The sequence below is a fragment of the Aegilops tauschii genome, chromosome 6 (assembly GCF_002575655.3).
Source record: "Aegilops tauschii subsp. strangulata cultivar AL8/78 chromosome 6, Aet v6.0, whole genome shotgun sequence".
Taxonomy (NCBI): Eukaryota; Viridiplantae; Streptophyta; class Magnoliopsida; order Poales; family Poaceae; genus Aegilops; species Aegilops tauschii.
The window spans coordinates 13,124,753-13,147,785 of record NC_053040.3 but is presented as its reverse complement, the minus strand read 5'-3'; the positions used below and the strand labels follow the sequence as shown (position 1 = coordinate 13,147,785).

The 23,033-nt window shown below is 43.6% G+C and overlaps 1 non-coding gene across 1 annotated transcript; it reads right to left on the bottom strand.

Moving 5' to 3' along the window:
* Positions 1 to 20,099: 20,099 nt before the first annotated feature.
* LOC109784577 (uncharacterized) lies at positions 20,100 to 21,236 on the bottom strand. Its single transcript, XR_012186985.1, has 2 exons — positions 20,739 to 21,236; positions 20,100 to 20,586 (listed from the first exon to the last, which is right to left on the bottom strand). It is a non-coding gene; the product is annotated as an uncharacterized protein (transcript).
* Between the last annotated feature and the right edge of the window lie 1,797 nt (positions 21,237 to 23,033).

The window sequence follows — 23,033 nt, the reverse complement described above, 5'->3', positions numbered from 1 at the left end:
GAACTACACCGTTTGAACGATCAAGGCGAAGGCCATCCTTGATGCCCAAGGCCTCTGGGAGGTTGTGTCTCCGGCGGACCGCATGGCGGTGGACGAGACTACGAGAGGAAGAACAAGGCGGGTGGGGAACTGCTCTTCGGCGCGCTGGTCGAGGACATCCTCATGTAGTTGTGGATGAAGAAGACCGATCAGGCAAGGCGGCGCGGCTCTCCACTGTCCGCGGCGAGTTCGACAAGCTGTGCATGGAGGAGGGGGAGGCGCTGGACGCATACGCCAACAAGATCAGCGGCATGGCGGTGAGATATGCTGGCCTCGGCTCGACGCTCGACGCCTCCGCCATGGTGAAGAAGCTGCTCGACACGGTGCCTGATTGATTGTACGCCGCGGTGGCCGGAATCGAGCAGTTCTGTGATGTGGACTTCATGGCCTTCGAGGAGGCGTTGAGCAGGCTTAAGGCGTTCGACGAACGCTCACTGAGACGCATGCAGGCCGGCGGCGAACAGAACGACGGCCAGCTTGTGCTCACGGCGGAACCGTGGGAGATGTTGCAATGTTCGTGCGGCAGCGGCCACGACGACGACGATGCTGCGAACAGCATGGCCTCGGGCGCAGGAAGTGCTACAATTGTGACGTTCGTGGCCACTTCTCGCGTGACTGCCGGCAGCCGGCAGCCGAGGAAGGAGAAGGCGCTCCTCGCCAACGTCGATGAAGAGCTGGGTCTCCTGTAGGTTGTGGTTTAGGGGGAGAATGTTAGGAATAAGGGGTGTCCACCAGCGTGCGCGTCTAGGTCGAGTCCATGTTCGTGTCCGTGGCCGTGGCCGTGGCGGGTGTACAGAGAGTACGTATGTGCGTGTCAGCGTGTGTGTGTGCACTCGTGGCCATGGTTAGGCTGTTAGCAGAAGTGGCAAATAGGCCGTGCCGATCCGTTTGGCAGGCCGCGTCCTGCGCGTTGTGCGCATCGCGGGCGCTGGCCATGCATGCGGATCGCGCGGGCTCGCGGCAGCGGATGCGTGTGTGCATGCACCGGCCGCCCAGGTATAAAACCCCCCGATCCCAGTTTGTTAAGGGAGGTGGTTAGTCCAGCGAATAAAATATCGGGCCGTTCGGCACCCGGTGCGTTCGTCGCAGAAATATCCCCGCTATATGCTTCTTCTACCTTCGTCTACCTACGTCCGAGATAGCCTTGCCTCAGTGATTGAGCATGCGGTTGTGCAGCCTAAGGACATCTTCATTGCGAGGCGCCTAATCAGGTGCTTGACTAGGAGTAAAAAAGGATATTTATCCTAGCGCCTCGGCTTGGAGTCCAGGCATGCAACTCTAAGAGCTAGCGTACGGGTGGTACACGTAAAAAATAGAACGGGCAGCTCGTTTAGTGCCGGGTGACTCTTATGGCATCGACGCTAACCAAATTTCGGGATTTGGACGGGATTAGGAGGAAACGGCCAGGATCCTGACCCTAGCGCCTGGCTTTAGCGTCTGCATTGTAGATGCCCTAACGACCCGAGTTCAATTCCTAGAATTGACAGATGATGCACAGGGGTTTTCCTCCCATGTATTGATGATCAAGTTTGGTGTGTGGTGGAGTCACTTATCAAAAAATATCTTGATACTCATTTAAAAAATTCCGAGGACCATGTTTATCTTGGTACTCATACTAAAATGGCTGTATGCATCCCTAGTTGGTGCAGAGGCGGGGGAAGTGAAATTCTCCCCCAATTTTCACTTCAGAGCTACTGCCTGAATCCGTGTGTGCTCCTTACTCACTCTTATGAAGTGCAGGGAGCCTTTGGTTACTGGGTGCATCCAATATTCCAATGGGAGACGGTAGCACGGGATATATTCAACCGGTTTGGATGGCGGTCTCTTCATAGAATAGGCGTTTAGTGTTCTCTTTTTTTACACATGCCGGTTGTGGCTTTGAGAGCTCTTTTTTATTTTTGCTCCTCTTGCGAGCTGTAATGGAGTTAAGACTACCTTTGTTTTGAACCTCGTTTTTAATAAACATGGCCGCATGCATTCTTCGGATGCAGAGGCCGGGGGTACGCCACCTTTTCCAAAAAAAAGTCCGAGATAGCTAGGTTAGGGTTCGTCCAACAGAGGTTACAAAAATTGTGCTGGTATTTTGAACATTTTATCGGATATGTGATATTTTTTAAAATACACAATGATTGTTTTTATATACTTTTTTATAAAAATATCACAAACATGTTTTCTGAAACTCGTGAACATGTTAAAAAATGAAATATACATTTTTTGAATGGTAAGAAACATTTTTATAATTATGCAAATATTTTTTCCTATTGTATAAGTATTTTTATTCAAACGTCATGTACATTTTTTTTGAAATGCGGGAACATTTTTAAGTACCATTAAAACTATTTTTGAATATTAACAACATTTTTAGAAGTTGCGTGAACATTTCCTAAACACCGTGTTAACATTTGTTTTAAAGCGTGATGAAGTATTATATAAAATTTAAGTAATATTTTATTCTTCTGAGAAATACAAGTAAAAAGTAAAGTATAGAAAAAGAAAAAAAAGTCATGCGGTATAGACCTAGCGCTCCTCGTGCAATGGGCCTGCCCATTTAGTGGACTGTCTGAGCCGAGTGAACCCTTCATCTGGCTATAAGAGAGACAACGCCCGAAATCACTAATTAAAGAGTACTCGTTGCGAAGATCACTCCACCTTCCAGGTCGCGACAAGTGGCGCGCTGCATGTGCGCCACTTGTCGCAATCTGGGAGTTTTCTTTTTTTCGTAGATCCGTTTATTCAAAACATTTTATCTCTTAAATCGTGCGTCCAAATTTCGAACCGTTTTCACCGTTGGATTTCTCACGTCGAGATCTTCAAAACTAGATCCCATGTTGATAGGTTTTGACGATTTTTTTTTCACGACAAAACCGGACGGAAAAACCGAACTGGGAGCACGGGTTTTTTTTCCCTTTCCAAAGAGGCCTCTCGCGAAACCACAACCGTGTCTCTCGTGGAAGCAAAACCATGACTCTCGTGGAAGAAAAAAAAACAGAAAACGCGTTTTTTTTCCGTTTCCGAGAGGCACGGCCGTGAGTCTCGTGAAAGCAAAACCGTGCCTCTCGTGGAAGCAAAATCATGACTCTCACGAAAAAAAGTAGAAAATGTGTTTTTTTTTCGTTTCCGAGAGGCACGGCCGTGACTCTCGCGAAAGCACAACCATGCCTCTCGTGGAAGCAAAACCGTGACTCTCACGAAAGAAAAAAAAACAGAAAACACGTATTTTTCCCTTTTCGAGAGGCACGGCCGTGACTCTCGCGAAAGCACAATCGTGCCTCTCGCGGAAGCAAAACCGTGACTCTCGCGAAAGAAAAAAAACAGAAAACGCGTATTTTTTCCCCTTTTCGAGAGGCACGGCCGTGAGTCTCGCGAAAGCACAACCGTGCCTCTCGCGGAAGTAAAACCGTGACTCTCGCGAAAGGAAAGAAAACAGAAAACGCGTTTTTTTTCTCTTTCCGAGAGGCACGGCCGTGACTCTCGCGAAAGCAAAACCGTGCCTTTCACGGAAGGAAAACCGTGACCCTCGGGAAAGAGAAAAAAAAGTGTTTTTTCACGTAATTTTTTTGGTCGAAAAGCTAAGGAAGACCGGGGGAAAACCAAAACGTCGAAAAAAACCCGTTTAGAAAGCAGAAAACGCGTGCGAAAAAAAACAAAATCCGGAGGGAGCACCCAGAGCGCGGCAAGTGGCGTTGATCGTTGCGAGGCTCCCGAATGAGCGCTCGTTAATTAGTTGCTCTCGACAACCCCCCCCTCCCCCCCATTTTGCTCTAACGGCCACAACATCTGCTAAATGGGTAGGGCATGTACCGTTTCTTTTTTCTTTTTCTTTTTTTCTGTTTGGAAAAAATGTAAACCTTTTCGCTACAATCACTGACCGGGGGTGGGAGGTTAGCTAGAACATATTTTGCAGCTACTCTTTCTGTAGTGATCTAAAAGGTCTTACTTTTTTTACAGAGAGAGTACATGTGAAGGTCAATAGGTCACCACAGACTATGATGGTTGTTCTAGTGCTTGTTCTGTCTTTTTTTTCTTTCTTGAAACGATCTACGCTCCTTCGCGGCCTCTTGCTGATGGATTTGAAGTTGCAATTTTCCAGTGCTTCATCCATACTCTAGCAGAGAACAGTGTCCCCAAATATAGTGCAATGCCTTGGCAAGCGTCCAAGCGCAAGTAAGTTAATCGGTAGACTGCTAGAGGAGATCCACGGGGCACCGATGGCAACAGCTGCAACCGCAAGTCGAGGATGCGTAGAAGATTGCAGGAGGTACGCGCCTATGACATTGGATCATTGACACCGTCGGCGGTTGGTGGTAGTTGCTTCAGGCGTTCAGGTCTATGACAAATCTATGCGGGCACACGTACATGACGTGAGAGAGGGATAGAGAAAATTAATTTAGGTTTAAGGAAGATTGTGGTTCATGCGGGTAATTTCACGACTTGAATGGAGAGGTAATTACTCATAATAACGTTGGTTTTATCAAAAAAAAGGAAAAGAAAAGACCTTCTATTCGGCCCCCTCAGCGCCGGTTACCGCTGCTGGCGCTCACATGCGACGTGTGCGGGCCGGCCCGACAACCTGCTCTCAAACACAACAGACACAAAGAAGTGTCTAAAAAAGAAAGCAAACACAAAGAAATATTTTTTAAAGATGCTATTAATCCTCTCGTTATCTGCATGTGAACGTTGATGGCCATAGCTAATAATCAATAGGTCGAGTTCATTTGGTTGTCCACAATCAGCAAATGGTGTTATTGACCCTTCTTTCATTTAACATACATTATATACCCAAGAACAAATAATTTGAATAAGATGCATAAATTTGAAGAAACATTCTAAAAATATTGAAAAAACCACGAAATCAAAAAAAGGTTCGTAGAAATTGGAAAATGTTCGCGAAAATGATTTTTTTTATATTTGAGAAAAGTTCACCAATTTGGAAAAACCTTCAATAATCTGAAATAGTTAATGAATTAGGAAAATGTTTATGAAATTTGGAAAAACTTCTCAAATTTTGAAAGTTCATGATTTTTTAAAAGTTTGCGAGTTTTAAAAACTATCATGAGCTAAAAGTTCATGCATTTAAAAAATTCATTAATTTTAAAAAGTTCAAATTTTTTGAGAAAAGTTCTTGAATTTCATGAAAAAGTTCAAGAATTTGAAAATAAATATTTATGAATTTAAAAAAAGTTCACAAATTTGAAACCAAAAATTTCAGGAGTTTGCAAAAGTTCACGGATTCTGAAAAGTTCACAAATTTGTTTTTTTAAGTTCATGAGTTTAAGAAAAAAACTTCATGAATTTGGGAAAAGTTTTTGAATGTGAAGACTGAAAAATATGAATTTTTAAATGGAAATAAATGAAAAATAAAACGACCAAAAACCTCCATAAAAACAAATAGAAACAAAATAGATAAAAAAATCATCTAGAAAAGAAAATGAGAGAAACTGAGAATACCGTTACAGTTCCAACTTGGCAGGCCCATTTCTGTCGCGGTGTGTGAGTGGCGTACCGAATGCACTCTATTTGGCGCTCAAGGATTCGGGCAACAAAGGCCGGATCACGAGGGAGAGAAGATGTTTCTAATTAATGTGGGAATTTCTAGCAAATTTCTCTGTTTGTAACCCATATAGTGCTTTTAGTATATATTATCTCGGTATCAAAATATATATAAGACGTTTTTTGTAGGCTAGTAATAGATAAGTAAACATTGGATTTATCTATAGAACTTTGGCACAACATTAGCATTCATTTTGTTATTCTTATTGGAAGTTCTACACAGTTAACACAATTTTGTTTGCGAAAAAAACCTTCGTCACAAGGAGAGAAAAAACATAAAAAATCTTCACACCAACTAGTAGTGGAACTATGTGATTAGTCATGCATATGGAATTTAGTTTCTCATTTCACCTCACTATTAGTGTGAACCTCAACTGTAAAATAGTTTGAAATTTTGCACCTCACAGTTCATGTTACTTTTATCTTGAAAATTCAGCACTTTGATGATGCGACTCCCACCGATTTTTACTTTTTTTTTCCGCGAGATTAAAGTCGACCGAACATAGCGATATCAGCCGTAAATCAGGAATCGACAGCTCGCTGGTCATTTTGCTATAAGCCTATTTGGCGAACTTTCGCCAAATACATACACTTGGCATTTAATAAAAGAAAGTTACGTGCATATGGAGTTAAGTTTCTCATTTCACCCTTCTATCAGTGTGAGACCTCAGTTGTAAATTAGTTCGAAATTTTGCGCCTCACCATTTGTGTAACTTTTATCTTAATTTTTTTATCGTATTGTGTAGAAAACCAAGAATTTGTTTTGTTATTTAAGAAAAAGAATAAAAGACTTTCATTCTATCAATAGAAGTTTGACATGACATTAGCATTGGTTTTGTTATTCTTATCAGAACAATTCTGTAGTTAACACACTTGAGAGGAGAAATATATATATATATAATTTCTTCATACCAATGGTGAGATGGGAGCAAGGGAACTATGAGATAGGTCATGCTAATAATGTTTAGGTTGCACGCAAAGTGATGTCATTAATTGTGAAATTTCATGCTTTTGATGTCCCCATTACAAAACTCTCAACACTCCTAAAGAATGACATACCCTTCTTAATTGGTATGCAACTATCTCCTTCTATATATACCATAGTTTCAAATAGCCGGCTATACACTAGTAGAAAACGAAGCTTTATCACCGGTTCGTAAGGGCCTTTAGTGCCGGTTCTGCAACCGGCACTAAAGAGTGGAGACTAAAGCCCCCCCCCCCCCTTTAGTACCGGTTCGGCACGAACCGCCACTAAAGGCTCACCACGTGGCGTGAGCTCGCGCTGTGGTATGGGGGACCTTTAGTACCGGTTGGTGTTACCAACCGGTACTAAAAGTTTTTTTTTAAAATTTTTCTGAAAATTTTGGAAAAAAAATTTGAATTTTTTTTCGATTTTCAATTTTCTAAATTATTTGATGATTTAGTCTCTAATCACCCCTTTAACTACTTAAGTGTGGATTACTCATTCCAAATCGTCTAACTTCCCAGCCGGTCACCCATCCTCTCACTCCCCCAGCTTGAGCACGCTTAACTTCGGAGTTCTATTCCCTCTACTTTCCAAGTCTGCACTTGTTGTTTTCCTGACAAATGTAAGTTGACAATCCTATTAACCCTCAGCAGTTTAGCTTAAGCATTAGGTCACACGTTTCACCGTTTGAGTTTGAAACTATTATTCTAAAAAACAGTAATTATTTAGTAACACTAATATTTTTTGAATAAGTTTGACCATAGTTTGATCAGATTTGACCAAAATTCAAAAAATTGAAATAATTATTTAGTAATACTAATATTCTTGAATAATTATGTAGTAACATTAATACTTCTTGAATAAGTAGTTTGACCATAGTTTGACCAGATTTAACCAAAAAAACTGAAATTTGAGCATATCTTTTTTTTTTCCTTTCGAAATTTGAGGATTCTAAAAAATTGCAAACAGGCCGTAGGATTTTTTGATATATTATACGTTTTTTTCTGACATCGTATGCAAAAGTTATAGCCGTTTTACATTTTCCCTACACTTTTTGCAAAACATGTCCAAATTGAAGTTTTCAAATTTTCCTAACTAGTAGATGTAGTAATATAACTTACCTCTCGAAGGATTTTATTTTTTAAAGTTTTTATCATTTCCTTTTGATTTTTTCAAAACTGTAATGGCGATACACGGGGTGGGGGGGGGGGGGGTAGAGTTTGAAAATTGCCCTATAGTCCCGGTTTGTGTCTCCAACCGGGACTGTAGGTCAGACCCCTTTAGTCCCGGTTCATGGCACGAACCGGTACTAAAGGTTAGCCCTTTAGTACCGGTTTGTGCCACGAACCGGTACTAAAGGTGATCGTGGGGCCCGGGCCTGACGCCAGCCTGCCACCATCCCTTTAGTACCGGTTCGTGGCAGGTTCAACACGAACCGGCATTAATGGATAGCCGTTCGAACCGGCACTAATGGTACCATTAGTACCGGGCCAAAATCAAATTGGGACTAATGTGTATCACATTAGGTCCTTTTTCTACTAGTGATAGCTCCGCTATAGCCTTTTCAGCAGGGTGCCGCTAAATGGTCGCCTTCACAAATAGCCCGCTATAGCTGATTTGGAGGCCCGCCGCTATTTTTCGTAGCCCGCTATTTAAAACATTGATATATACGCCCACTTTTTCTCATGAATATCATATCCATGGTTTCAACATGATATCTTGTCAACTTCACTTGGTCACATGAGATATTGGAAAAAACTAAATAGACACATAGGATGTAAAGCTGCAGAACAACGTAGGCACCTTGTCTCAAAGGATGTAATATAGGCTCATATAGGGTCATCTTCAGCAATGGAATACATCAGTATTGCAAGCCATAGAGAACTAATGAAGCTACCGGGAGTGGTCATCAAGTGTGAGTATGGTGGTAGTTCAGTGCTGGTGGCATAAATCTTTGCGCGCTACGATCCTCCCTCCACTGAACTCTCCTTCAACGAGAGCTATGAGGCCCTCATCGGGGGAAATGGCCACAAAAATCTTGTACACGTTCCTCCAGGTAAGCAATCTTTCATGCGAGCTGTGGACATCCTATCTTCCTATCACCTGGAAACCATAGTAGATTAAGACTTGAAGCTAGCCATATTGAAGCTTGTCAGATAGTTTAGAACCTTCTAAAAGATCCTGTCACACGGTCAAGCTAGAGATAAGGCTTGAACTGATTATGATATGATTTTGTCTTCTGTATCTAGGATGTAACCTGCCTAACTTGTAAGTCACGGATAAGGCTTTCCCATCCCTATCAAGACTGTAACCTGCTATGACAGGTAGACCCTGTCTCTCTAGCTCGACTCTAGTAGGAAAAATCAGAAGGTGAAAGAAACAACTACTTGCAATCAACTTTGTCAGTGTATCTGAATCTGGACACAGGTCATTTTCAGTGCAATTCCCCGAAGCACGTCCGAGTGTACTTAAATGGCAAAGCTGATTCAACTGAAGCTGAAGCATCTGAGCTTTCCAGTTTACATGGTAATCAAAGCCAGCCTTCCATAACACATGGAGCTTTTCAATTTACCTTCAATGGCGTCTCGATTATCTGCGGTGGCTTCCCTTTTCTCCAATCAAGTTTCCGAAACACCCAGTAGAGAAAACTTCCTCTTATGGAAGGCTCAGATGCTTCCCCTGATTCGTGCGCCCAGCCTTTATGGCTACCACGATGGCAGCTAGCCTCCCTGCCATCGTGAACCGACAAAGAAGGCAAGCCGGTGACTGTGCCAAACCCGCTCTATACTGCATGGATGGGGACGCATCAGCAGATCCTTTCCGGTCTCAATTCCCTCTCTAAGTCCTGCACCGTGTCGAAAGCGCCTAGTAGAAAACTGGTTCTTTCATGCATGGGGGGCTGGCATGGGCATGCCCCCACATGCTAGCAAAATTTGGTGTCATTTCATGCATGGCAACAAATACACCATGTTCAACCGGGACCATTGGGGTCTGCCGGTAGGACAAGTCTCGAAGCACGTTTTTTTCATCTTCACCATATGTACCCAAATTGTTTCCACACAATGGCCAACATGCATGCCAAGTTTCATTCATTTTCGACATTCTATGCATTTTCTATGGTTTTCTTGATGAAAAAACCACAAAACAGAGGCGGGACGTGTTGCAACATGCTCCGTGTTGAAATTTGTTAATTTTTGTGTGGGAGTGGAGCTGCTCCCTTGTTGCGCCACACCCCAATGTCGCGTATCCGTCGGTGGTGATGTGCCAATCCTTCGGCAGCCACGCCGACGATGAAGCGAGCAACCTGAAGTGGCTCAACTCCGCCTGCGCCCACGAGAGAGTCGACGGCCAAGATCGACTGTTGCTGCTGTCGGATCCGGAGCTCACCATGGAGAAGATAAGGGGTGAAGGGGGACTGAGGTCTGAGGAGGAGGAGGGGCTGCCTCGGCTTTTTATAGACGGGGCTGCGACGAGAGGAGGTTGGAAGGCGTCACATCAGTGTGAATGCGGGGCCAGACGACGCGGCGCGACGACTTAATGATGGGGCGGGCGAGGCGGCATATGCGGCAGCGGAAGTGGCATGGCAGGCAAGGCATCAGCGGGCCAAGGATGCAGCCGTGATTGTCGTCCGGTTGCGTTGAACTATCACACGTGCTCGTGACACAAATGTCACAGCCCGGTGCAGACATAAATAAAAAATAAATCATGGCAGCCCATGATAATTGTTTTTTGCAAAACATGTAAAATGTGTCGTTACATGCATGCCGGCCGTAGTGGCTAGCTCACTTTTGCTAATGGCCCTTGAGCAAGTGGTAGCTGGTTCGACTCTACAGGCGCCGATTTTTTTGACTATCTCGAAAACAAATCGAGGCCGGTGCTCACGTAAAAGAACAAATCGCATCACCCACCATGGATTAAAAAAAACGCCTTTTACCTTGGACGTTAAAATACATATACATAGTCCGCGTGTGGGCGGATCACTTTTACAAATACGACCATCATGCCCTTACTAATGAAGGGGTATCGAATAATCTAAGCCGTCCATGTGTTTAAGGGGGTCTATCGAAGCAGAAGTGTTATCCGACAAGGGGAGGCCGCTGGCACAATTGGCGACATGGAATCAGCTCTATCACCCGGGCACTGCCATGCGGCCTACTGGCGGAGGGCTCTCTACGTGCACCAACATGATTTTGTGATCAGGTATGTAGCTACTCGTGCACTACTTATCATAAAATTGCACTCGACATGTAGCGGATTTTTCATTTGCCTTTTATTGACAAATGGCTCGATTTCTGCAGAATAACCTTATCAAACGATAAGTACCAAGTGATTAAGCTGCCATTAGGCCTTCATGTGGAAACTGATGAACCGGAACATTACCTAGGAAAGTCAGAAAAAGGGGTGTACTGTGCATTACTCTACGGCAACAATCGTCTTGGACTTCGGATTTGGTTCCTCGACGAAACATGCGGCCGGATGGAGTGGCTCCTGAAACGTGACATCAAACTTGGGAATCTACTTGCAAATTTTCCTTGGAAATATGGTGACAGGTCATGGACTACGCAATATGTTAACGATGAAGATGGCAAGAGCATGGCACCAACAGGACAATTTGAATCGGACTACTCTAACAAAGATGATAATGGCATCGCCACCGAATATACCGTTTCTTTACTTGGATTTCATCCTTACAGAGAGATCATCTTTTTCCGTACATCCTTCGGAAGAGCAATGGCTTATCACTTCAATAGCTCAGAGATTGTAGACACGGGTTATTTGCAAGGAAAGGGTCCTCATGATTGCGTAGGTGGATCCTTTCCATACACCCCGTGTCAGATGGGGGAGCTGTCAAACAACATGTAATTTAGAAATACTACTAGAATGCCTGTGCGTTGGCATGGGCCTTTTAATTATTTTCCTTCCCAATTGCATATATCAATACAATGCATATCAAATTTGGCAAGTAAAGAGTTTTTTAATTGAATATACTACATATCTAATTTCGTATGTATATAAAAGATAATCAACAACAGTCGGAAAATAATTTAAATTCATATCACTTGCAATGTAACTCAATGATGTATACATAAAGAGAAATGATCCAAATAATTATACGTTACAAACTAAGATCCATTTGATACGCTTAAGATATGCACGTACGAAGTTAGAAATGTTGTCTTTAGTTTTTTTTAACATAGTACAATTGAAGTGGGCCATGTCAAACGGCCCATAACGTATAAGCACAGCAAGGCTCCCGAGGACTAGTTGTGTACTCCAGATGCTAGATCCGTTGAAGACTTAATCTCCTTGTACGTAGCCGACTAGGATGTTGTAACCCTAGACCCCCGGTATTCATATAAACTGAGGGGTAGGGCTGGTAGAACACAAACAACAATCTAAGGGTAGATCATCTATACTTTGTACTCCAATCCAAATCAATAAACACAAGCATGATGTAGGGTGTTATCTCTTCGAAGAGCCTGAAGCTTGGTAAACCTCGTGTCCTTGTTACCATCTTGTCAAGAAGCCTAGCTCATGATCTCCTACCCCGAGATCTGCCGGATTTAGGTCCGTCGTTTGGTGACCCTTACAGGTCCTGCTAGGCGATCACCGGTATACGATGGTGGTCAAGATCAGCGAACAAATCGGTACCAGCGCAACCTTCGTGTCGGGGCAGGCGGTCTTCTTCTTCGACAACATCACTTTCTTCGTCGACACGACTGGGGAGTCCCGTGGCAACTAGTGTTCACAGTGGCAGAGGCAGGGGGACCAGCAGGGGCCCTGGCCCCCCTAACATTCTTGACTTAAGGCTAATATCCATCTTAGTAGTGCTTAATTGATGTATAAAATGACGTATTTTGATAGGCCGGTCCTCCCAGCAAGACATTAGAACACTCGGCCATCCTCATATGATTTTCGTGGCTCCGCCACTGGGTGTTCACATGCTAGGTGTCACACAAAGCATGGAATCAGCACGAACCGCTGGCCCTGAGCCCAGCTAGAAAGTCCGCGTGCACTATTCAGTAGTTATGAGCGGCCACGCTTGTGCTGTATGATGCATGTACTTTTGTCAGCTTATGATGCATGTACTTCTTTTAAAAAAGGCAAAATTTTGTTCAAAATAGGGTGAATAGTGACTTATAATAGCAAATAGATTTTGTCTTTTCTGCTGTGAATTCAACGTTGGTTTTTTTTCATGAAAATTTATATACTAATGCAAAAGTAAATCAAGTTTATTCTAAAACAACTTCTGGAGTATTTTGACTTTTCCTTTAATTATTACAAAAAAATTCCCCATATAGGAACCTTCTGGAGTATATACTATTACTACCAGGAACCAAAGTGTATTTCCCCAACATCGATGGGATGTGTTGCATTTTGCCTCCACGTATGCATACATACAGACATACTTACGTGGATGGAGTGTATATATATGCAGTTTTATATGGAGCAGCCTTCCGTGTCCTTGCATGCATCAGCTCGCAGCTGGGTAAACGCAAAAAAGTGACTGACCATAATACTCTCTCCGTCCGAAAAAATTTGTCCCAAATTTGTTTCTTAAATAGATGTATCTAGCACCAAGTTAGTATTAAATACATCTACTTAAGAGACAAGTTTTTTTCGGACGAAGGGAGTATTATATTCAGTCGATTGAAATCTAGTGGCTCCTTTTGTTATACACTAGTAGAAAAAGGGTCATCTGTCCCGGTTGGTAAGGGCCTTTTGTCCCGGTTGTTGAACCGGGACTAAAGGGTCGTTACTAATGCCCTAGCCCTTTAGTCCCGGTTCTTACACGAACCGGGACAGATGGGCCTCCACGTGGCCGCTGCGGCCAGCCCAGGCAGGAGGGCCTTTGGTCCCGGTTGGTGACACCAATCGGGACCAAAAGGCATCCACACGTCAGCATTTCAGTGGCTGGGGTTTTTGTTTTTTGAAAGGGGGGAGGGTTTAGGGGGTAATTTAGGGTGTGTAAGCTACCTAACAGAGAGAACTGTCCTCTCTTATTTCCGTGCTTGATTTACCAACGCTACTGCTATGCCTAAACATGGCTTAGATTAAAGTGAAGGCAATATGTGGTGCATGTCGAAAGTAATATTAATCCTAACTTGATCAAGTTTGGATTAGTACTACTTTCGACATGCACCACATGCTTGTTGCCTTCACTTCATTCCAATCCATGTTCATTTCACCCACTGATATATAATAACTCTTCATGCCCGCATCATGCATCATCATAATAACAAGTCCTACTAATCATCATCATACAACTTCTACTCGTTATTAATAACAAGTCATACAATCATCATCCTCATAGTCATCAAACCAACCCTACTTAATTATTCTTAGCACATGATCATCAGTATTAGGTAGGACCTAAATACCCTCTTTAAGGTAAAATAGCATAAAACAATATAGACCCCGACTCTCCATTATGGAGAATGGAGATCATCCTGTCTCCAATTTTTGCCCTTCGCTTCCTTTTGCTTCCAAGAACCTCCTTGCGACTGTCCATACATTTTTTCCATTCTTTGATTTTCATGTCTCCACTTCTTTTAGAAATCCGGTATGGACAGTTGAGATTCGTAGGATGACCTGGTTGTATGTTTAAAACATCAAGGCTACCATTCTGATACATCAAATGAGGCACACAATCCTCTGGGATTATCTGTTGAAAAACATAGTAATAACTTCATAGTTAGCAATGATGTACTAGTTTTAGAAGTATGCAAAAGATGCACGGATGTCGTAATAGTAAGAAATCTTACCAGGGTATCTCCATAGTAGTTACCGTAGTTCAACACGTGCACTAGTTGCACGTATTGACCATAATGTGGAGGAGTTTTACAATAGATATTGTAATTTTTAAGATCAGTACAAAATCCGACCAGATGAGTTTTCTCCTTATAAGTTAACTCAGAGCCATCGGTGTAGTAGGTTCTGTCTACCATATTCCGCACATTGTTTGAACAATCAAAATAAGCTGTTAACTATTTTGAAATGAAAAATATAAATTAGCTAATAACTATGTTTGAGAAACTCACATAGCGGTAGAATTGGAGGCGTATAAATAAGAACCCAAATGTCCATATTGTCTTGCTCGATGTCAGGATCACCAAGATCCATGGTGACAAGCATACCCTCATCAAAATCATACATCTTGCAAAATGCTTCCCAATTTTTGCAACCAAAATGGGTTACGCTCTGAGAATTATACAGATTTACTTCAAAATCTATATCATGATGGATCCTTAGATGAATTTTCTTTGTTTCCATACTTTCATGGTCTTCAAAACCCATCCTCTCCAAGACGTAGCGTCTTGCATGGCATGGGATAAGCTAGTCGAATTGTAAAAGATGAAAAGTACACGTTGAAATAGTTGAAGTCGTGCTTAATTACGAAAAAATAACACTTGTCGTCGTTGCGTACCGTTTCAACATCGAAAGTCTCCTCTAGCTTAATACTGAAGCGTCCATCTTCGTCCAGGTGAGGCCTGTCGCACAGACCTCGGTCGTCGTGGCACCAGTCGCACTCCCCCGGGAGACTTTCGTCGTCCGAATACGACATTTCCTATGTTCATAATTCAAATATTAAACGTCTACAATTAAATATATGTACTAAAAAAATCTAAGTTAGATCATTATTATTCATCACGGGTTGACTATCGGTTTGTCGAGTCTTTTCTTGAAAACTCTCAGCTCACGTGGTGTATACATTCGACCGTTGGTGATGGTCGCTCCTCCTTTCGCACACGGGAATGAAGGAGAAGCGACCCCACGACAATAGTCGGGATTCTTTGTCCTCTCATATATATATATATATATATATATATATATATATATATATATATATATATATAGACACTGATTCCTCTCAGACATTTGCGACCGTCGGTGATGGTAGCTCCTTCCTTTCGTTCCCGAGTGCATTACACCAAATTGTCTAACACACGGGAATGAAGGAGAAGCTACCCCCACGACAACAGTCGGGATTCTTCATCCTCTCATATATGGTGGAGACTCAATAGACTTAAAGTCAACCCGAAATATCGTTTAATTATCTTTCTAAAACCGGTTCGTGGCTGGTCTCACCTCGAGGTCGGAGAGGGTCGGTGACGGGGACGACGGCGGGGATGATGGAGGGGGGCTCCTAGATTTCTGCGAAAACAAAAACCCTATAAGCTATCAACTAATTATATGCATACGCCTTGCATAGTGCTCTCCAATTTTAGCATTCCAAGTAGGAATAGTTTTCCAATTTGAGCATTCAATAAGCAAAATCAAATCACAAAATAAAGTAGTATTCAAATTAGGATGCATTCAATTATAAGCAAAACTACATCATCTCCATGCGTGCGTACATCGTCGAATATTATCACTAATACACCTCGAATACTATCATACATATCGCCAGTACAAATAGAACCATAGCGCCCGACGGGTATCGGCGCGGGTGGTGGACACCCAAAGGGAAGGAACCATCACAGGATCATAGCTCCAGTGAGATCCCTGAAGAACCTGCCAGGTATTGTCGAACCTTCCCTCCAACGCAACCACGTAGCGACGGACGTGCTGGTCCTCCTCGCTGACACGGTGACGTACCACCTCCGCGGTGTCCGGAAGCCTCGTCACCGTCACTGGCCCACGCGACCGCCACCAAACAAGGATCAGGTCAACGACGGGCTGGCTCCTCACCAACCTACGCCCCCCGGAAGGTAGCACCTCCCAAAACCAGCGGCGGAGCCCAGTCCCGGACATGGCCCCTCTGATCAAGCCGGCCTCCTCCGCCGAGTCGACGACGAGGATGCGGGATTGGCATCGTCGATGTCGATGCGGGAATAATTGCTTTAAATAAAAAATAAACTAGTTCTATTAATTTTCTTGCTAAAAATAAACTATTTCTATATATAGTAAAATAATGTAGTTTTATTAAATCAACTGGTTCAACTAGCTACTAAGCACTTACTATAAATAAAATAAAGTAGTACTTACTAAAAACAAACTACTTCAACATATAGTAAAATAAAGTAGATTTATTAAATAAACTAGTTCAACTACTAAGCACTTACTATAAATAAAATAAAGTAGTACTTACTAAAAATAAACTACTTCTATATATAGTAAAATAAAGTAGTTTTATTAAATCAACTAGTTCAACTACTAAGCGCTAACCTAAAATCAAGTAGTACTTACTAATTTTACTTTTTCCTCTACACTAACCTAAAATGCACTAACCTAAAATCGATATCTACTAACAACCTAAATAAAAAATTAATACATATATGAAAAAAAACATATATAAACAAAAAAATGCTATGAACATTATATTCATACATACATAGCCACATCCATTCATCATATAGCTACCACATACATATATACATTATATATGAAAAAAATGCAATGAACAAAAAAATAATACACATTATATGAAAAAAGCACTGAATAGAGCCGTGGCGGCAACGGCTCACATCGGGGGCGGCCGGCGAGGGCGACGGCGGGGGCGGCGAGGGCGTCGGCGACGGCCACGGTGGGGGGCGCGGGCCGGGGCAGGGGCGTGGCCGGCGACGACGACGACGGTGGGGGCGGGTCGTGGCGCAGGGGCGCGGCCGGGCGTGCTCGGGGGCGGCAGAGGGCGACGGCGTGGGTGGCGGACGGCGTCGGCGTGGGCTCGGGGGCACGGGCGACGGCAGCAGGGCAGCCTTGTGGCGTCGAGGAGGTCGGCGTCGTCGGGGGCAACTGGCGATGAAATTCTGAATTTTCGCCAAGTGTTTCTTATATAGGAAAGGCTTTGGTCCCGGTTCGTCGCACCAACCGGGACCAACGCCACCTTTAGTCCCGGTTGGTGCCACCAACCGGGACCAACGGCCTCTTTTCAGCAGCCCAAAGGGCAGGAAGCTGCGGCCTTTGGTCCCGGTTGGTGGCACCAACCGGGACTAAAGGGGTGGCATTGGTACCGGTTGGCGCCACGAACCGGTACCAATGCACCCCTTTAGTCTCGGTTGGTGCCACCAACTGGGACCAAAGGCCTTGTGCTGCTGCGCCCGCGTCGAAAGTTTAGTCCCACCTCGCTAGTTGAGAGGGGCGCGCAGTGGTTTATAAGCCCCACTGCCACACCCCTCTCGAGCTCCTCTCCATTGCAGGCTTACGGGCCTAATATTCACTGCTATGCCTGACGGGCTTACTGGGCCTTCTGCGGGCCTGAATCCTGGCCCATCGATGGGTTTCTAGTCGTATTCACGCCGTGGTGGCCTAGTAGGTGGCATATTTTTTATTGTTTGCCTGTTTTTTGTTTTCTTTTTTGCTTTATTAATTTTGTTTTGTTTCTACTTACAAGAAAAAACTTATTTATTTTATATTATTTTGTTTCTAATTACTTATTTATTTTACTTTATGATAATTCTTTTTGCTATTAAAGTTTCTATCAAAAAAAGTTCTTTATGAAAATTCTTTTTGCTTTTAATGATTTTGAACAGAAAATACTTCGATAATATTAGTTGCATCAATTTTATATGATTTTAATTTCAATAATACTAGAGGTTTCTTATAATGTTTTGAACAGAAAATACTTTGTTAATTTTAGTTTCATAAATTTATTAAAGTTTATTTTATTTTTTCATCACTTATATATTTTAATAAAGTTTATATTATTTTGTTTCTAATTACTTATTTATTTTATTTGTTATTTTCATGCACCATTTTTCATGCATTTACTAATTATTGTGAGCTATAAGACCCTAAAATTGAAAATCATTTCAAATGAACTCTGAAAAGGTTGAAAGTTGGCATGGTATCATCATTTCATCCACATAGCATGTGCAAGAAAGTTGAGAGGGTTACGGCAAAAACTGGATGCACTTCGTGTACAAAACGGACAATCTCTTTCAAAGTATCAGGATTTCATACGGAAACTCGTCTGTTACAAAGGGATTTTATTTTTTAAAACTTATTTGAACTCCTGACTTTTTGTGTGTTCAAAATGCACCATTCAAAGCCACATCATCATTTTTCAATCCTTTCTGACTTCATTTGTTATTTTTCATGCATTTACTAATTATTTTGAGCTATAAGACCCTAAAATTGAAAATCATTTTAAATAAACTCTGAAAAGGTTGAAAGTTGGCATGGTATCATCATTTCATCCACATAGCATGTGCAAGAAAGTTGAGAGGGTTACGGCAAAAACTGGATGCACTTCGTGTACAAAACGGACAATCTCTTTCAAAGTATCAGGATTTCATACGGAAACTCGTCTGTTACAAAGGGATTTTATTTTTTAAAACTTATTTGAACTCCTGACTTTTTGTGTGTTCAAAATGCACCATTCAAAGCCACATCATCATTTTTCAATCCTTTCTGACTTCATTTATTATTTTTCATGCAATTACTAATTGTTTTGAGCTATAAGACCCTAAAATTGAAAAGCATTTCAAATAAACTCTGAAAAGGTTGAAAGTTGGGATGGTATCATCATTTCATCCACATAGCATGTGCAAGAAAGTTGAGAGGGTTACGGCAAAAACTGGATGCACTTCGTGTACAAAACGGATAATCTCTTTCAAAGTATCAGGATTTCATACGGAAACTCGTGTGTTACAAAAGGATTTCATTTTTTAAAACTTATTTGAACTCCTGACTTTTGTGTGTGTTCAAAATGCACCATTCAAAGCCACATCATCATTTTTCAATACTTTCTGACTTCATTTGTTATTTTTCATGCATTTACTAATTATTTTGAGCTATAAGACCCTAAAATTGAAAAGCATTTCAAATGAACTTGAAATTGAAAAACCCTACAAATGAACTCTGAAAAGGTTGAAAGTTGGCGTGGTATCATCATTTCACCCACATAGCATGTGCTAAAAAGTTGAGAGGGTCCCGGGAAAAGGTGGATGCACTTTGTGAACAAAATGGACAATCTCTTTCGAAGTATCAGGGTTTCGGACGAAAACTCATCTGTTACAAAGGGATTTCATTTTCTTAAACTTATTTTAACTCCAGACTTTTTGTGTGTTCAAAATGAACAATTCAAAGCAGAGACCGATTTTGAATGGTGCATATTCAACATACCAAAAGTCTGTAAAGATCACCAACCCCAACATAAAAAAATGAGCATAGATGCGCCTATAGAGAGAATTCAACATAAATTCATAATAAATTCCTATGAATTTCAAAAAAATTCACTCTGAATTTAGGTAAAATTCCCTTTATAAGGGCATCTATTTTTTTTCCAGAGGAGCTCAACAAGGTAGAGAGGGATAGGCTTATAAACCGGTGTGAGCGCCCTTCGTTTGGCGAGGTGGGACTAAACTCTGACCGCAACGAGGACCAACCCTTTAGTCCCGGTTTGTGGCACAAACCGGGACTAATTGTCATGGGCCAGGGGCGAGGCGCATTGGTCCCGGTTCGTGCGTGGAACCGGGACCAAAAGAGACAGACGAACCGGGACCAGTGGCCCACATGACCCGGCCGGCCCCCTGGGCTCACGAACCGGGACAATTGCCTCCTTTGGTCCCGGTTCGTGAGCGAACCGGGATTAATGGTATTACAAGGGCCGAACCAATGCCCTGTTTTCTACTAGTGTATAACATGCATGAACGAGAGTTTCCTGCATATTGAGCAAGAAAGACAAGTCTTACAGGGGTAAACATGAACACCATTGACCAGAACGGAGTCCTGGTATTGGATCAAGATAACTGTGCAATGTGTACGTATACATACACATGCAGTAGCTTCTTATTGACCATGCATACGAGTAGTTACTACGTGCGTGCAACTAGCAACGGTAGTACGTCTATACTACGCATGCACGCTGCCGCATCCGGCACTTAGTTGCGGACCTCCGCCCGATACTTGGGCTCCGGGACTGCAGCCGCCGCTGCCGCCGCACCCGCCGTGTCCAGGGTATCCGCCGGCGCCGCCTCCGCCATGTCCAGAATACCCGCCGGCGCCGCCTCCGCCACAACCGCAACCGCCACCGCCGCCGGGGTAGCCACCCTGAACACCGGCATGGGTCTCTTCCTTGTTGGCCTCTGCATGAACAGAAACGGTGTACATTTAATTAGTTGCAGCAGCAGCAGCAGCAGCAGGGTTTCTTAACTAGCGTAATGATGATGAATACGATACTGCGTGTATGCCAGTTTATACAGTGATCGAATCAGTTGAAAACTACTAGTACGCTCACGAGTTTGTTCAGCTGTGGCCACGAGGAAAGCCGCAGCAAGCAGGACAGCAACCACTATGAGACCCTTGGATGCCATGCGTCGACCTTCAGTTGGGTGTGCAAGATCGATCAGCAGCAGTAGCTAGCTAGGTTGTGTGTTGTGTGATGGATGAGATGAAGATGCCCATGAAGATGAATCGAAACTATATATAGGCGGGAGAGGCCAGCTTGGATGAGATGGGGGGAGCTCTCCTCGATGAGTGTCCTGGGCAAGACGACGTAGTACGTGGAGTAGGCAACGTGTCCACGTAGCTGTCCACGTAACTAGGCCGGCCGATGGGGGGAGCGCGTTAGAAGTTGGGAGATGGATGGCATTCATAAACGCCTCAGCTGCATACACTTGCTTGGCGTCATTTACAGGTGTGCAAAATGGCCATGAAATCTGCGCGACTATGTGAAACGCGACAAACTTCGACTCGGCGCCATGCATACAGGACGCTTCAATCAGAAAAAATTAACAAAAACCTGGGCCAAATCCTTATCTTTACTGATGACATTGCTGATCCTAGCAGTATCACACCACTATTAGACTTCATTGAGAATTTCCTATACCTTTACCGCATTGAATTGGCTTTGGCGAACGATGTAAGAGCATCTACAGCCGGACTTGGCAAATCCGACCGCTCAAACGCCCGCGGACGCGCCCAGGCGCATCCGTGGACAGTGATCGGTCATGCCTCAAAAATGCATTCCACATCTGGATACCTCAAATTAGAAACCTCGTATCCATATTATTATATGCAAGGTGAAACCTAATCTAAGCGGAGCTCGCCCGGTTCCGCTCCCCGCTCGCCCGGCTTCGCCGTGGCCATGTCCGACGGCCGTCTGTGCTCCTCATAGTGTTGGTCCGGTCGCCGGCAAGGTAGAGCACGGCATGGGACACGAGCCGGCTCACGAGACTCTATGCGCCGCCGTCTCCCATGCCCTACTCTTCCTCGTCGGAGCCCGAACCCGAACGTTGTCGGTGGACGCCAGATCGATGAAGGATCCGTCCTGGGATGAGACGCGGACGTCCACCACGACGCGGTTGCGATGCCCGGACTGATGCGCCGTACGGGGCGCCGGAGAATGCGACTCCACCTCGCCGACTTCCATTGCCGCGAGGGCTGCCGCCGTCTCCCGTGCCCGGTGCCTTGCACGGCGGGCACGTCGTGCCATGGCCTCGTCGGACGAGGCCCATGGTGCGTCCCCATACTCCGCGCGCCAACGGAGGGTTTGTGCGTCCGCTTGTGAGTTCGGATGCCAGATGGACCGCACGGCCTCCCGTAAGACAGCTACGGCTGGCCTAGTGCCGGATCCATGCGCCATTTGGACGGACGCAACGAATTCCCGACGAAACAAGTCCGAGCGCTACCTCGCAAAGGCCTCCTCCCGGGAGCGGCGGAGAGCAATCCGGACGGCCATTGATGGAAATATGCCCTAGAGGCAATAATAAAATGGTTATTATTATATTTACTTAATCATGATAAAGGTTTATTATTCATGCTAGAATTCTATTGACCAGAAACTTAAATACATGTGTGAATACATAAACAAATACCGTTGATCAAAGATGGTTAAGGTTTCCAAACCATGGACATGAGTTGTCATTTGATAACGGGATCACATCGTTAGGAGAATGATGTGATGGACAAGACCCATCTGTTAGCTTAGCATTTGATCGCACAGTTTTTGCTACGGCTTTCTTATATTTCAAATACATGTTCCTTGGACCACGAGATCATGCAACCCCGGATACCGGTGTAATACCTTGTGTGCTATCAAACGTCACAACGTAACTGGGTGGTCATAAAGATGCTCTACAGGTATCTCCGAAGGTGTTTGTTGAGTTGGCATGGATCGAGATTGAGATTTGTCACTCCGAGTATGGAAGATGTATCTCTGGGCCCTCTCGGTAATACACATCATAAGAAGCCTTGCAAGCAAAGTGACTAATGAGTTAGTTGCAAGATGATGTATTACGGAACGAGTAAAGAGACTTTCTGGTAACGAGATTGAAATAGGTATATAGATACCGACGATCGAATCTCGGGCAAGTAACATACCGACAGACAAAAGGAATTACGTATGTTGTCATAACGGTTAGACCGATAAAGATCTTCATAGTATATATATAGGAGCCAATGTGGGCATCCAGGTTCCGCTATTGGTTATTGACCAGAGAGGTGTCTCGGTCATGTCTACATAGTTCTCGAACCCGTAGGGTCTGCATGCTTAACGTTCGTTGACGATATAGTGTTATCTGAGTTATGTGAT